This window comes from Pipistrellus kuhlii, unplaced genomic scaffold, assembly GCF_014108245.1.
Source record: "Pipistrellus kuhlii isolate mPipKuh1 unplaced genomic scaffold, mPipKuh1.p scaffold_m20_p_3, whole genome shotgun sequence".
Taxonomy (NCBI): domain Eukaryota; kingdom Metazoa; phylum Chordata; class Mammalia; order Chiroptera; family Vespertilionidae; genus Pipistrellus; species Pipistrellus kuhlii.
The window spans coordinates 127,770,002-127,783,791 of NW_023425529.1; positions in this window are offsets into that span (position 1 = coordinate 127,770,002).

Below are 13,790 nucleotides of genomic sequence, written 5' to 3' on the forward strand. Positions count from 1 at the left end.
TAAGAAATCCATTCATGGTTTATTTAGGGAAATGACACAAAAGTTGAATGTTTATTTTAATTAATACAATCTAAATCAAGCTATTATTAAAGTGTCTTGAGAGTTATTTTATGAGATTGAACAAAATATTATTCAGAAATATATTTTAATTTATTAAATGCCTCTAATATATATTTTCATAATGTAAGCTAAACCTTGTTTGAATTTTAAACATTTTCCAATAGGATGTCTTTTGATTAGGGATGATATTTGGTGCTCAGATTTTTTGTTGACTATTGTTTTCTGATGGCTAGCATAGTGTATAGCATATAGAAGGGATGCAATGCAACTCTTTGATTGAATTAATGAAAAATAAAAGTATTACCCATGTTTAGAAACAAGAGAAGTAGGAGGAAGAGGAGAAAAAGAAAGAGAATGGGGGGGGGGGTAAGGAGAGGGAGGGGAGAAAATAATTTCTGACACTACTAACTAAATTTATTTTCCTTCAAACTATCTTCTGATAGATAATAAATACACCTATATTTTACTATGTGTATTAATACAAATAAAGGCAATCATGCCTCAAAAAAGTGCAGCAGAAAAATGTTTTCATTCTCCTCTCCCACTACTGGTTGCTATTTTTTCTTCCCCTAAATGAGCAATGTGAGAAGTGGTGCTACTGTTCTTATCAGTTACTTCAATATTACTGAAATATTTTGACATTGAAATAGTACTACCAGTAGAGAAATAAAAGTTGTAAGATGTCAAAGTTAAAATGGGCCATCACCTGCTCTGCAAAAGCATTGTTTATGTTCTAGAAATACAAACTTCACAGTACAGCCTTTTCTCTGTGTGTGTGTTTTTCTGGTGCAACAAAATTTCAATAAACATTATTTGTATAAAGTCATTTCCTAGAAACTATATTTTTCTGATGGTAGTGTTTTCCCTTATTCAAATTTTTTATTTGGTCTGCATAATTTTATTATATACTCTGGTAAAACAGATGTTGGAAATATAATGAATATCATGAATATCATGAATATCATAAATCCAGAAACAAATTGCTTATTTTTGATTTTCAGTGACTAATTCCCCATGCTGTTAATCTCTATATAGAACATGAAAAGTTGCTGGTGTAGTGTAAATATAGATATGCTAGTGATAGCTCCAACAAAGGTTTCCTATCCAAAATATATAAAGAACTCATAAAACTCAACACTAAACAAACAACCCAATTAAAAAATGGGCAGAAGACTTGAACAGACACCTCTCCCAATAAGACATACAAATGGCCAACAGATATATGAAAAGATGTTCAAGCTCACAAGCAATTAGGGAAACGCAAATCAAAACCACAATGAGATACCACCTCACACATTTAGAATGGCTGTTGTCAACAACAACAAAAAAGCATTAGTAAGTGTTGGAGAGGTTGTGAAGAACTGCTGGTGGGAATGTAGACTGGTGCAACCACTGTGGAAAACAGTCCGTTAATTCCTCAAAAAATTAAGAATAGAGTTACCAAGTGACAAAGCAATCCTCTATTGGGTGTGTACCTGAAAAACTCAAAAACATATATTCACAAAGATATATGCACTCCTTGTTCACTGCAGCCTTTTCACAGTGGCCAAGACATAGAAAAAACCAAAGTGTCCTGTGATAGAGGACTGGAAAAGAAGACGTGGTACATATACACAAAAGAATAGTACCTAGCCTAGGCAAAGATGAAACACTGCCATTTGCTACAACATGGATGACCTTGCTAATATTATGCTAAGTGATATGAGTCAGTCAGAAAAATCTAAGAAATTAATGATTTCACTCATGTGAGATATAAACATTTGATGAAAAACTGATTTTGCCCAGAAGCTTATGAAGAAAAAAATAGTATTTCTTATTGTACTTTGTTGTTCACTTTTTATGGATAAGCAGCAAGGTACCATAAATAATATTTAAAATATCATGTGCACACAAAGACATACACACCCACACCTCTTTGTGTGGATAAATGACTATAAATACATTTACAGATTTTACACTAAAAATATATACAAATATATATCTATGTGTATTTATATGTGTATTCATAATTTATATATATAGATTCTATGTCTATTTTATAAAAATAAAAAGAAAGGACAAAATACAGAATTCAAAATTTATCTGTGTGACTTCCTTGGTTTGAGTCTTGATATTATTGCTAAAGACATATTAATTTTCTCTGTCATATTAATTTAGTTATTAATAATGATATTTATTCATTGATTTCTCAAATAACCAATATCTTTTATTATTTAAAAAAAGGAAAAGGAAACTCCACAGTGTTTTCCATAGTGGTTGTATCAGTCTGCATTCCCACCCACAGTGTCTTAGGGCTTCCGAGTTTTGGCAATGCTGAATAAGCCAGTATAAAACATCTGTGTACAGAGGTTTTTTTTGTTGTTGTTTTTTGTATGTGTGTACATAATTTTTTATTGCTTTGGGTAAATAACAAGTGGAACAGTTGCTGTATTATATGGCAATAGTACTAGTATATTTGATTTTGTAAGAATCTGCCATCCTTCCAAAATAGCTATATCATTTTGCTTTCCCACAGCAAAGAGTGAGCATTCCTGTTCCTTCCTATCCTCTGCAGCTTGTGGTGTTCCAGATTTTGGCCATTCTAGAAGGTGTGCAGAGTTACTGTGCTATTGTTTTACTTTGAATTTCTCTGATGACATGTTATGTGGAGCATCTTTTAATATTCTTATTTGTCATTGGCAAATCTTCTTTGGTGAAGAATCTGTTAAGGTCTTTGGTCTCTTTTTTAAGGTTTTTTTTGTTTGTTTGTTTGTTTGTTTTCTATTTTCTTAATGTTAAATTTTAAAGATATAAACTTTTTGAGAGTTTTTTTTTCCCCTCTCTTAGGGACAACATCTGTGTACTCTCTTCTGCTATGCTTTATTGGTTATTTTCATAATCCAATATGTGATGTAAAGTATAGTGATTAAAGTAAAACAATGACAAAAGTGAAATAACAACTTTAGTTATTGAGGGGAAGATTTCTATGAAAACAAATTTGAGAAATTTCCTTTACAGGACACATAACTTATAATTTTACAAACATGATGTTACCTTGCCAGTTGAAATAAAAGATGCTCGGACACTTCAGGAGCAATTCCAAGTGAAGAAGACATTGAATACATTCCCATGAGCAAGCAGCTTCTCCTGCAGCAAATGCCACTTACAACCAATAGGGTTGTGCTATTTGGGTGAAATCAATCATGGTCCTCTGTCACACCAAGATATATCAATTTCAGGAAATTCGTTGACAGGAGACAGCAACCAATAGTCTGCGAGACATAATATTGAATAAGGTAGAAAGTAATGTATTCTAACATTAACATAAATAATTTAATTCTAATGACTGATTGGTTATTTGGGAGGAAAGAGAAGCTGGTGGTTCTACTGTTTCCTTAATCTTTCCCCAGAGCATATTCAATCACATCTACTGCTACACATAAGTTACCAATTCCTTCCCCAAATCAACATTCATGCAGTAGCACAACAGTACAGTCTTAATCCTTTCACTGTAATTATTTTCTATTCAAAGAATGTTTAGAAACTTGATAGTTTATTAATATATAATATCTCATAACATTTATATATAATATATAATTTACATATAATATCTCATATTGTAGCTTTGTTTCTATAAAGAAAGTTTGAACTTCAGAAAGGGTAAGTAGGGCCAGAACTGGTTTGGCTCAGTAAATAGAGTATTGGCCTGCGGACTGAAAGGTCCCAGGTTCTACTCCGGTCAAGGGCATGTACCTTGGTTGGGGGGACATTCCCAGTGGGGTGTGTGCAGGAGGCAGCTGATCAGTGTTTCTAGCTCTCTATCCCTCTCTCTTCCTTCCTCTTTGTAAAAAAAATATATATATATATATATATTTTTTTTTAAAGGTAAGTAGGTAATTTGTTCAAATTTATATCACTGGTAAGATTCAAATCATATTTAGTTTAAAAAAAAACACAACAAAAGACAGATTGACTTTCTCTCTTTTTATTATTATTTTTACTTACAGTGTTTTTGGACTCCACATTTTTGCTCTTGGAAGGCATTCTCAGTCTCTCTTGCTCTCTCCCCTCCCATCTCCTTCAACTCTTTCTCTCCCTCTCTCCAGCTTTTCCAAATCCTACCTATTTTCAGAAGGTATAACTTCCTTAAAATCTCTTTTAACTCTTAGTAACTTGCAAAGCCTCCACTGGTGTAACCTCCCTTTATTATAATTGGCATTAGGCCCAATCTGGCATTAATAATATCTATTTTTGTATTTATGATTATTACTCAGTTAATGTTTCTTGAGACTACAACTGTGCTACCTATCTTTTTAAGAATGTGGGAATTCATTAAAAACTATTGAGATATATTAAATTAGGATTGTTCTAAGTAACAATGTAAAGAGTTTATAATCTGTATATGAAGAGGTAATATGCAAAGTAGGCTGGAACGCAGTAACAGGTCACAGGAGGAGGTTTCGCCTACAGGTGAGGCCCTGAGCAGACACAGATGGGGACAGGGGGGCCTGCCCTCAGCCTCTGGGCTAAGCGTAGGCTGTAAGAGAAGAGGGCAAGCCCATCTGCAGCCTCCATGGCTGATAGCAAGCCCTGAGAGGCAAGAGTGGTCTGCCCCCACACACAGCCTCCCAGGCCGATCACAGGCCCTAAGAGACAAGGCAGGCCCATCCACAGCTTTCTGGGTTGATTGGGAGCCCTAAGAGGCAAGGGTGGGCCAGGCAGGTCAGGTGGGCCCTCCCACAGCCTCCCAGGCCGATCGTGGGCCCATAGTAAAATGTTGACAGCAAGTTTTTTCAGTATAATTGGGGCCTTGAGGCCCACAGAATGATCATTTCCCTTTCTAGAAACATATAACTCTGACACTCTATTTACAATTAAATAAGTTCCATATATTTTGACATTTTACAGCCCTGGAAAGTTACATATAATGATCAGCGAAGTGAGATGATGAAAATAATTTTTAGGCTTTTAAAGATGTAACTAATTTCTATCTAGAAGACACACCAATTCAAAAAGTGATGGTTTTATTGTCCTATAGGACATTAGCCAGATTGTATCTAATTTAGCAGTTTTACTTCAGGCTTTCATCTTTGGCAATCTCTTTGAACGGCATTATCATCCTGCCAGTCCTTCACTGAGTTAAACAGAACTTTTGCATCTGCTATAATGTATTTGAATAAGAATTATGTATTTAACACATGCAAATTGTTGTTTTGACACAACGAAACAAAAGATCATTTGATTCTTCCCTGGAACACAGAAAAGCACAAACTTGAATCATTGGTGTGGCTTAGGCTAATTTTCCAAATATTGTTAATAAAATTCATATAGGGATCTTCACAATAATTCTCTCTTTCAGGCCTACATATTTAGCATCTACTGGAAGGAGGCTTGTTATTCTGTGTTTTGTTTTGTTTTTTAATACTCACCAGAGGGTATTTTTTCACTGCTTTTTAGAGAGTGGACCAGAGGGAGAAGGAGTGGGGGAGGTTCCGCTCACAGCCAAGGACAGGCCCTCCACAGCAGTCCCGCCTCGGAGTGTGAGCAGCAGAGGAAACACCTTTTCTGAAGGCTCATTGGCTAAGCTTCCTTTAAACTGCCTCTCAACAGTGTCCTTGGTTACTTGCCTAATAAGAATCCAAGAAAGTGATCTAGAGTTTTTCCACCTCACTCCTAGAGGGAAAAAACTAAGGTCTGCTGCTGCAGGGGCTAAGAAATGTCATATCCTACACTAGCTGGTTTGGCTCAGTGGATAGAACCTCAGCCTCCTGACCGCAGGGTCCAGGTTCAGTTCTGATCAAGGGCATGTACCTAGGTGGCAGGCTCCTCCCTGGCAGAGGCCCAGGCCAGGGCTCATGCAGGAAGCAACCAATCACAATGTTCCTCTCACAGATGTTTCTCTCTGTCTTTCTCTCTCTCTTCCACAATCTCTAAAAATCAATGGAAAAATATCCACAGGTGAGGAGGAAAAAAAGCAAGCAAGAAAGAAATGTCATCTCCTATAAAAGAAACATCTTGAAAATGCCTAAAGAAAGTTGTCATTTCTTCATGGTAAAGGGACTGGAGTCTGTGTTGATCAAAACACCTTGGTGGCTGCGGAGGCCAGTAGTGGCAGCCAGTAGATGCAGAATCTTCCCCTGATCAGCCAGATTGCTTCCTGCAGACTGCAGAGGGAGGCCTACTGATGGCTTAGGCCCACAGGGAGAAGGCCTAAGCTATCAATAAGACATTCCTCGAGGGCTCCCGGACTGTGAGAACAGGCAGAGTGGGCTGAGAGACCCCCCCACAGGGCACAAATTTTATGCATTCATCCTCTAGTATAAAATAAATCATTACCTACAGTAAACACAAAATACATGCAGTTCCCCTTATATTTGAACTTTTTAGTTAAGAAATCATTGAAGCAAAACTGAATTCTTATAAAATAGCCAACAGAAACTTTCTCCATACATATCTAATGTACATAAAAATACATGAAAACATTTTGCTTTCACAGCTTTGTTTATTCCTTTATATCACATTTAATCAATTTTCATTCCTCTGATCCAGAACTATTTCTTTCTATTTTGACCTAGATATTTTTTCTAACCACTAGCTCAAGTGCTTAGCCATTTACACCTTTCTTTTGAATCTTTAGCTTCATGCATTTTATTGAGTTATTCTACTCAGCCTATAAATATGCTGAATTTTCCACAGCTTCTTATTCTCACTAGACCAATTGCTCTCTAGCTACAGGACTGCTTTTTTGTTCTTCAAATGGTGTCTTCACTATCTTCTTGTTCAAGGTCCTCATTCACACTTCAAACCAACGCAATTTGGATTCTAGACTCACCATTACATTAATGCCTTTTCTACAACCATCAGTTATCTAAGTGCCCAATAGTACAGATGCTGAAAAATCTGCAATATTTAAAATTTGTATCACCTACTTTTCATGAAGTTTTAGCTCTTTTTTTTTAACACCAATTTTCTTGGTTTCCAACTACATCTTTTGCTCTATTGAACCTGTTCACAGATTTCTCCTCAATCTTGTACCTTAACTGTTTCCATGACCCAAGTTCATACAATTATTATCTATTCACTAAACAATTAAAACCTTAGTTAATATCCTATATAATAAAAGGGCAATATGCAAATTGACCTTAATGATGGAATGGCCAGTGACAATCGATTGCTATGACACACACTTGCCACCAGGGAACAGATGCTCAATGCAGGAGCTGTCCCCTGGTGGTCAATGTGCTCCCTCAGGGGGATTTCCGCTCAGCCACAAGCAGGGCTGACCGCTTCTAGCACAGCAGCAGTGACAGGAGCCTCTCCTGCCTCCTTGTTAAGGATGTATGGTTTAGGCCCATACCAATGGGGAGCAGGCCTAAGATGTGAGCTGGACATCCCCCAAAACCTCATGCACTGGGAGAGGGCACAGGGTGGGCTGGGGGACACTCACACGTGCACAAATTTTCATACACCAGGCCTCTAGTCATCTATAAACATTGCTTCATCATCACCTGTGTACATTCATGAAACACTAATCTAAATTTCTTATACTAACTTTGGTTCCTGATCGTGTTTTTTAATGAACTATATTGAGGTATATCATATATATATATATATATATATATATATATATATATATATATAAAGTAAACATATTACATGTTTACTGCAGTGAATTTTGACAAACATGCACTTTATAAGCATCTGAATCAAAATATAAAATATATCCAACAAATAAAAATGTCCCTCTTACCAATTTGTAGTCAAACCTTCCCCATTCCTACCCAAAAGTCTACACTGACTTGATTTCTCACATGATAGACTTGTTTGCCCCTCTAGAACTTCAAGTGAATGAAATAATATAATTTGTAAATTTTGCTTCTGGCTTTATTCATCAAACATATCATTTTTTAAATGAATCATTTTGTTGTCAATATCATTAGTTTGTTCTTGTTTTATTGCTGATTAATAATGCATTGTATACACATGCCAAGATTTGTTTGTATAAAATCTATTGATGGACAATTGGCTTACTTCCAATGTTTTTTGTGGACATATGTTTTCATTTCTCTTTGGTAAATACTGAGGAGTGTTATTTTGTTGGATCAAATTATATTTGTTGAATTGAGTTTTGTTGCTTGTATTAGCTTTTGATTATACCTCATTATTTTTGCTTTCTAATAGTTGTCCTAGTATTTCAAACATGCTTATGGAGTGTCTCTATGAATGTTTTTTCTTTATATTATCTGCACAGTGATTCAGAGGTTTGCTTGTTTGTTTGTTTTTAATCAATTCCAATATAATAAAAAGAAGAGGGACAGGCAAAATAGCTAACAAAGATAAAACTCCATATTTGCTAGGTGCAGACGTAAGTAAGTGCTTTCCACATATTAAAATATTTAATCCTAACAACATATGGTAGATTCTACTACTATCATCAATGTTCACAGAGAACATAGGAGATTTGCTCAAGGTCTTAGGTTAGTAAGAGTTGGAAATAAGATTTAAATAGAGCCAATCTCCCTCTAAAGTTCTAGTTTTTACACCCTGTATATAGCTTCCATTATACTCTACTATAATATAAAGGTCTATGAAAGAAAGGGAGGTTATTATAGAAGAATTAACTAGAGAATGATTTATTTTTTCATCAGTATTTAATTTCAAAACAAACTTTTTTCTCCACAGACATTTCAAGTGTTTATAATACAATAAAATATGCTAACTTTCTCAAATATATTTTCATTAATATCAGTGTGGTATAATTTTCATTAAAATAATATCGGGTCTAGTAATAATTAATGTCGTTTTTAAACATTCATTTAAAATCTTGCTTGGCGTTGACTTGTATTGACATAACCTTCAAACACGTGGTATCTACAGAACGTGTGAAGTGCAATTAACAAGTTTTGCTTGAAAAAGTTTGTGTTTGGTTTGGTTTTTGTTGCAAAACTAGGGCTAAGAAGATGGAGGATGAAGAGCATATTCGGCACTGCATGCTTTACGAGTTCCAATTAGGAAGAAAAGCAAGTGAGGCTGCAAAAAACATCTGTACTGCTCTTGGTCAAGATGCAGTTAGAGCCAGAAAATGCCAGCGTTGGTTTGAGAAATTTCTCGAGGGAAATTTTTTGTTAGATGACAAGAGTGGTCGAGGCCGTGTGTCCAATTTTGATCAAGAAGCTCTTCAAGCTCTTTTGGTGCAAAATCCTCAAATTACCCAACAAGAGCTTGCGACAACTTTAAATTGTTCACAAAAAACAATTTCCAATCAATTGCATGTACTTAGCAAAGTCCAAAAGTTTGGAAAATGGGTTCCTCAGGAGTTGACCGACAACAACCGTAATCAAAGAGTCACAATTTGCAGTTCGCTCCTCTCTCGTCAAAACCGTTTGCCGTTTTTAGAGCAAATTGTTACCGGAGATGAACAATGGGTGCTGTATGTTAATTTGAAAAGGCGGCCTCAATGGTTGGACAAAAATGAGGCTCCGCAGCCCACGCCAAAACCTGACTTGCATGCGAAAAAAGTGATGTTGTGTGTTTGGTGGAATTTTAAAGGAATTCTTCATTATGAACTTTTACCATCTACCCAAACCATTACAAGTGCAGTGTATAGTGCCCAATTGGAAAGGTTAGCCCAAGCTTTAAGAGAAAAAGAACCAGCGCTGATTAATCGGAAGGGCGTAATTCTTCACCACGATAACGCACGACCGCATACTGCAAGAATCACTGCTGAAAAACTGTGCCAGTTGGAATGGGAAGTTCTCCCTCAACCTGCATATTCTCCTGATATTGGCCCTTTCGATTACCATTTGTTTCGTTCTTTGCAAAACTTTCTTCTTGGAAAAAAATTTAATAATGAAGAATGCCTCAAAAACGCATTGACCAAATTTTTTGCATCAAAATCACAAGAATTTTACAACAGAGGGATTAAAATGCTTCCTGAGCTTTGGGCACAAGTAGTAGAAAACAACGGAAACTATATTGTTGATTAAATTTTGTTGTATTGTTTAAATAAATTCGATTTAAAAAAGTATTAGAAAACGACATTAATTATTACTAGACCTAATATTTTATTTATAGTCAATTCCAAAACACCATCAAATGGCACATCCTTTCCTTAGAGCATTAACTTAAAACAAACAAACTTGTAATTGTAAATTCTTTCACAAGAATTAAGATGTCCCTTTAAGATGTGTATGAATTTTTTTAAAAAGTTATTTTGCCAGTAGTATCTTTCTCAAGGACCTAGGATTCAACTCTTTGAAATGAAATACAACAAAAGAGATAGCACTCCTATCAGTCTCGGGGGGTGGTAGAAGCCTAAGACTGATATATGGTGTCAATTAGCAAACACAGGTGGCCTCATTGCAGAGAAAAACATCTGCAAACTCAAGAATCATGGAAAAGGCTCAACATATCTCATTGAACATACATCTTCTATAGTTTCCACCAGCTCACTCTAGCACTTAAAAAATCTCCCATCCTTTGTCTCAACAGAATTAGGTCCAGACTAAGTTCTGGTCCCTCTCTTATTGCAATAGCTTTGAATAAAGTCCCCCTTGCCTATTTAAGATTATCCAGAGAAATTTTTGCTTTGACAAGAGAAAGCTGGGAAAAGATTACTACCTTTTATGGAAAATGATCATGGTGACTGGTGCAGAGGAGATGTCCTTTTCTCAGGCTAAATACCAGCACCCAGCACACAGGATTACTCGTGCTGAAGAAATCCTCTAACAATGACCTCAGGAAATAAGATTTAAATGAAAATACAGGGAGCACTACAGAGTGGGAGAATTTGGGCCATGGGGGCTGGAGGGAAAATGGCAGTTCCTTAAACACCTTCAGGCATCACATTGTCTGCCTATTCTTAACTAAAAAGTGATTTGTGTCACTTTTTAGCAAAGTCCGGGAGCTGACCTATAAAGAAGCAGACTTATAATTAGCTTGTGCCCAGACTTCCCCTCCAGGCTGGTATGACCTAGGGAATTATCTTTAACATGACAGAGAATGATGACAAAATAACTAGTGTTTAAAAATAGTGCAGATACTGATAACCATTTGATTTTTAATTTACTTCCAGAATAAATCTCTGTGCTCTTTGAGGTTTAAAAAAGTATATAGCTTTGAATTAACTATTTGAGTTCTAAATACCTCTGATGTGGAATCTAGTGGTTTGATTAAAAATGTAGATATACATATGGACTTGTTATTCTGTAAGAATCATATTCATAATTGTACTGTTTTTAGTTTGATAACTGGAACAATTTTAATATTATATGTTTAGGGGAAAAAGTGTATTTTTACAGACAAATCAGTTATAGACCTCATAATTGAAAGCTATCAATTTGTTTTTATTAACTTGAAGATTAACTTCTTGATTAATTCTCAAAGTTTAAACCAAGTATTTCCCATTTCAAATAAGCAAAAACAACAAAGCTCTCTAAACACATACACACACAGACCTCTTACAAAGAAGATTGCTTTGGGGATTATCTAAAAGCCTACTCTCCACTCAAAACACCTGAAAAATTATTATCCTATATAATAAAAGCCTAATATGCTACATGTCCAGTCATCCGAAGGGCCATTCAACCAATCAAAGCGTAATATGCTAAGGCTGCTCAACTGCTCACTATGACATGCACTGACCACCAAGCAGCAGATGCTCTGACCAGTAGATTACCTTGCTGCTGGGGTCCAGCTGATTGGGACTGAGCCAGACAGGCCAGACACACCTGCAGTCTCTCCCTGACTGGTCAACCTCCCATGTCCCTCTCAGGCCCCAATTGTGCACCTGTGGGGTCCCTTGGCATGGTTTGTGCCCTCTTGCAATCTGAGACCCCTCAGGGAATGCTGGAGAGTCAGTTTTGGCTAGATCCCGCAGGCCAGGCCAAGGGACCCCACTGTTGCAAGAATTCGTGCACCGGGCCTCTAGTACAATTATAATGGTTACATGTCCTTGTATACCCAAGATGATTCCATTTTATGTCAGTTGCTCTAACACAATTATTGACTGACCAATATTGTTTCCTAATGTATCTCAATTTTTAAAATAAATTATATTGTTGCCCCCAAAATTTTTACTAGTAGCAGTTGGTATTCCTTGTTTGCATGTACCCTCAAGGAAGTAGAATAGAAGTTTTCCTTAACAGAAATGAATAATAGCAAACATTACATGTCAATTATGAAACTAACCTTTCATTAAACCATAGTTTACATAATCATCTAAATTATTGATGCACAAACCTTCTCTCACTCGTCATTCTATCTTAATCAATTATTAAGCTTCTTAAGCTTAATCAATTTTACCAATATTATATCTGTAGCTAATCTTCATTTGAAGGGTGTGCTTGCATTCCTTTTTAGATCCATAATTAGCTTTTCTCCACTTGAGTTTTCACTCTCCTCCAAATAAGGTTCCAAAATGGAGGAAGATACTTTGAAAAACTTATTTTAAAAAAGTTGTCATAGTTGTTTGTTTTTCTCTCTCTCTGTGTGTGTGTGTCTGTGTGTATTGTGCTCTTGAAAGTTTTCACTTGATGCCTCTCTGAAGGCTACAGTTGCAAGACTTCACTTATATTCCAACTGGAAACATGTCCAGTGAATTGTCCACAGTTACAGACATCCATAGAGATTGCCAATGTGGACTTGGACAAAATTAGAATGGTCTTAAATAATGCCTTATTTCTGAGAAATACCTGAACAATATACCAAAATATAAGGAAAGTAAATATGAAATAAACTGTATAAAATCACAGTTGAATGAATTAAACTTCCCAAAAGTTAGCTAATTTTAATATTATGAAAAACTAAAATTATAAAAAATATTTATAAACAAATTATAACTTACTCTAAAGGTTTATTTTTCCCCATGCCTCCTTTCCTCCCCATTATAATTAAAAGAATGTTTATGATGCATTGCTGCCTTGGAATCACCCTCCTCTAAATATTTCTTTTCCTCATGTCATCAAAGTAGTTCCATTTTTCTTCTCAACATTCCATAGATAAGCTCTCAATTTTACTTTATTTGAATACTATAATTATACTGGGATTGACAAGGTTATATCTCTAGGTCATACCTCTCTTCTGACATGTATATCTATCTTTCCACCTTAAACCTCCCTTAGAAATCTGACAGGATATTTCAAACTTGATATCTTTCTGTTTCTTACAAAAATTTCCTTCTCAATGGAAGATTTGCACCCATCTGATAGTTCAAAGGATAAATTAAGAAGAGAGAGCTATGCATGATCCTCCTATCACTTACCAAATTCCAATCCATTCCCATGTCCAATTAATTCCTCCTCTTACATAAATCAGACCCACTTCCTCCTTAATTTTAATCATAGTCAACTTGAGTTTGACTTTATGAGCCTAATAAGTGTTCTTCCCACTCCTCACTGGTGTTCTGTTTAACCTAGAATAAAATCCTAGCATTACCACATTTTAGAATGCAATGTATTGTCTGTCTCCTATTTCTCCTGCCCTGATTCTACTTGGTAATTGTACCCAATAGCACCTACATTTAGATTTACTTTCTCAGCTATGTCATGAACTTTCATATAGCAGCCCATCTACAACATGTAATGTTTTTCCTCTCTACCTTCTGTTTGCTTGACTATCTTTTTTTCATCTTGTATCTATGAGCTTGAATTTACAGAAAAGTCTTGCCTGATTGTCCTAATTTAAGCAGGTTTACTCCTGCATTTTAACTTAGCAGTAACTTTATTTATTTATTGCATGAATTTTATTAAAAA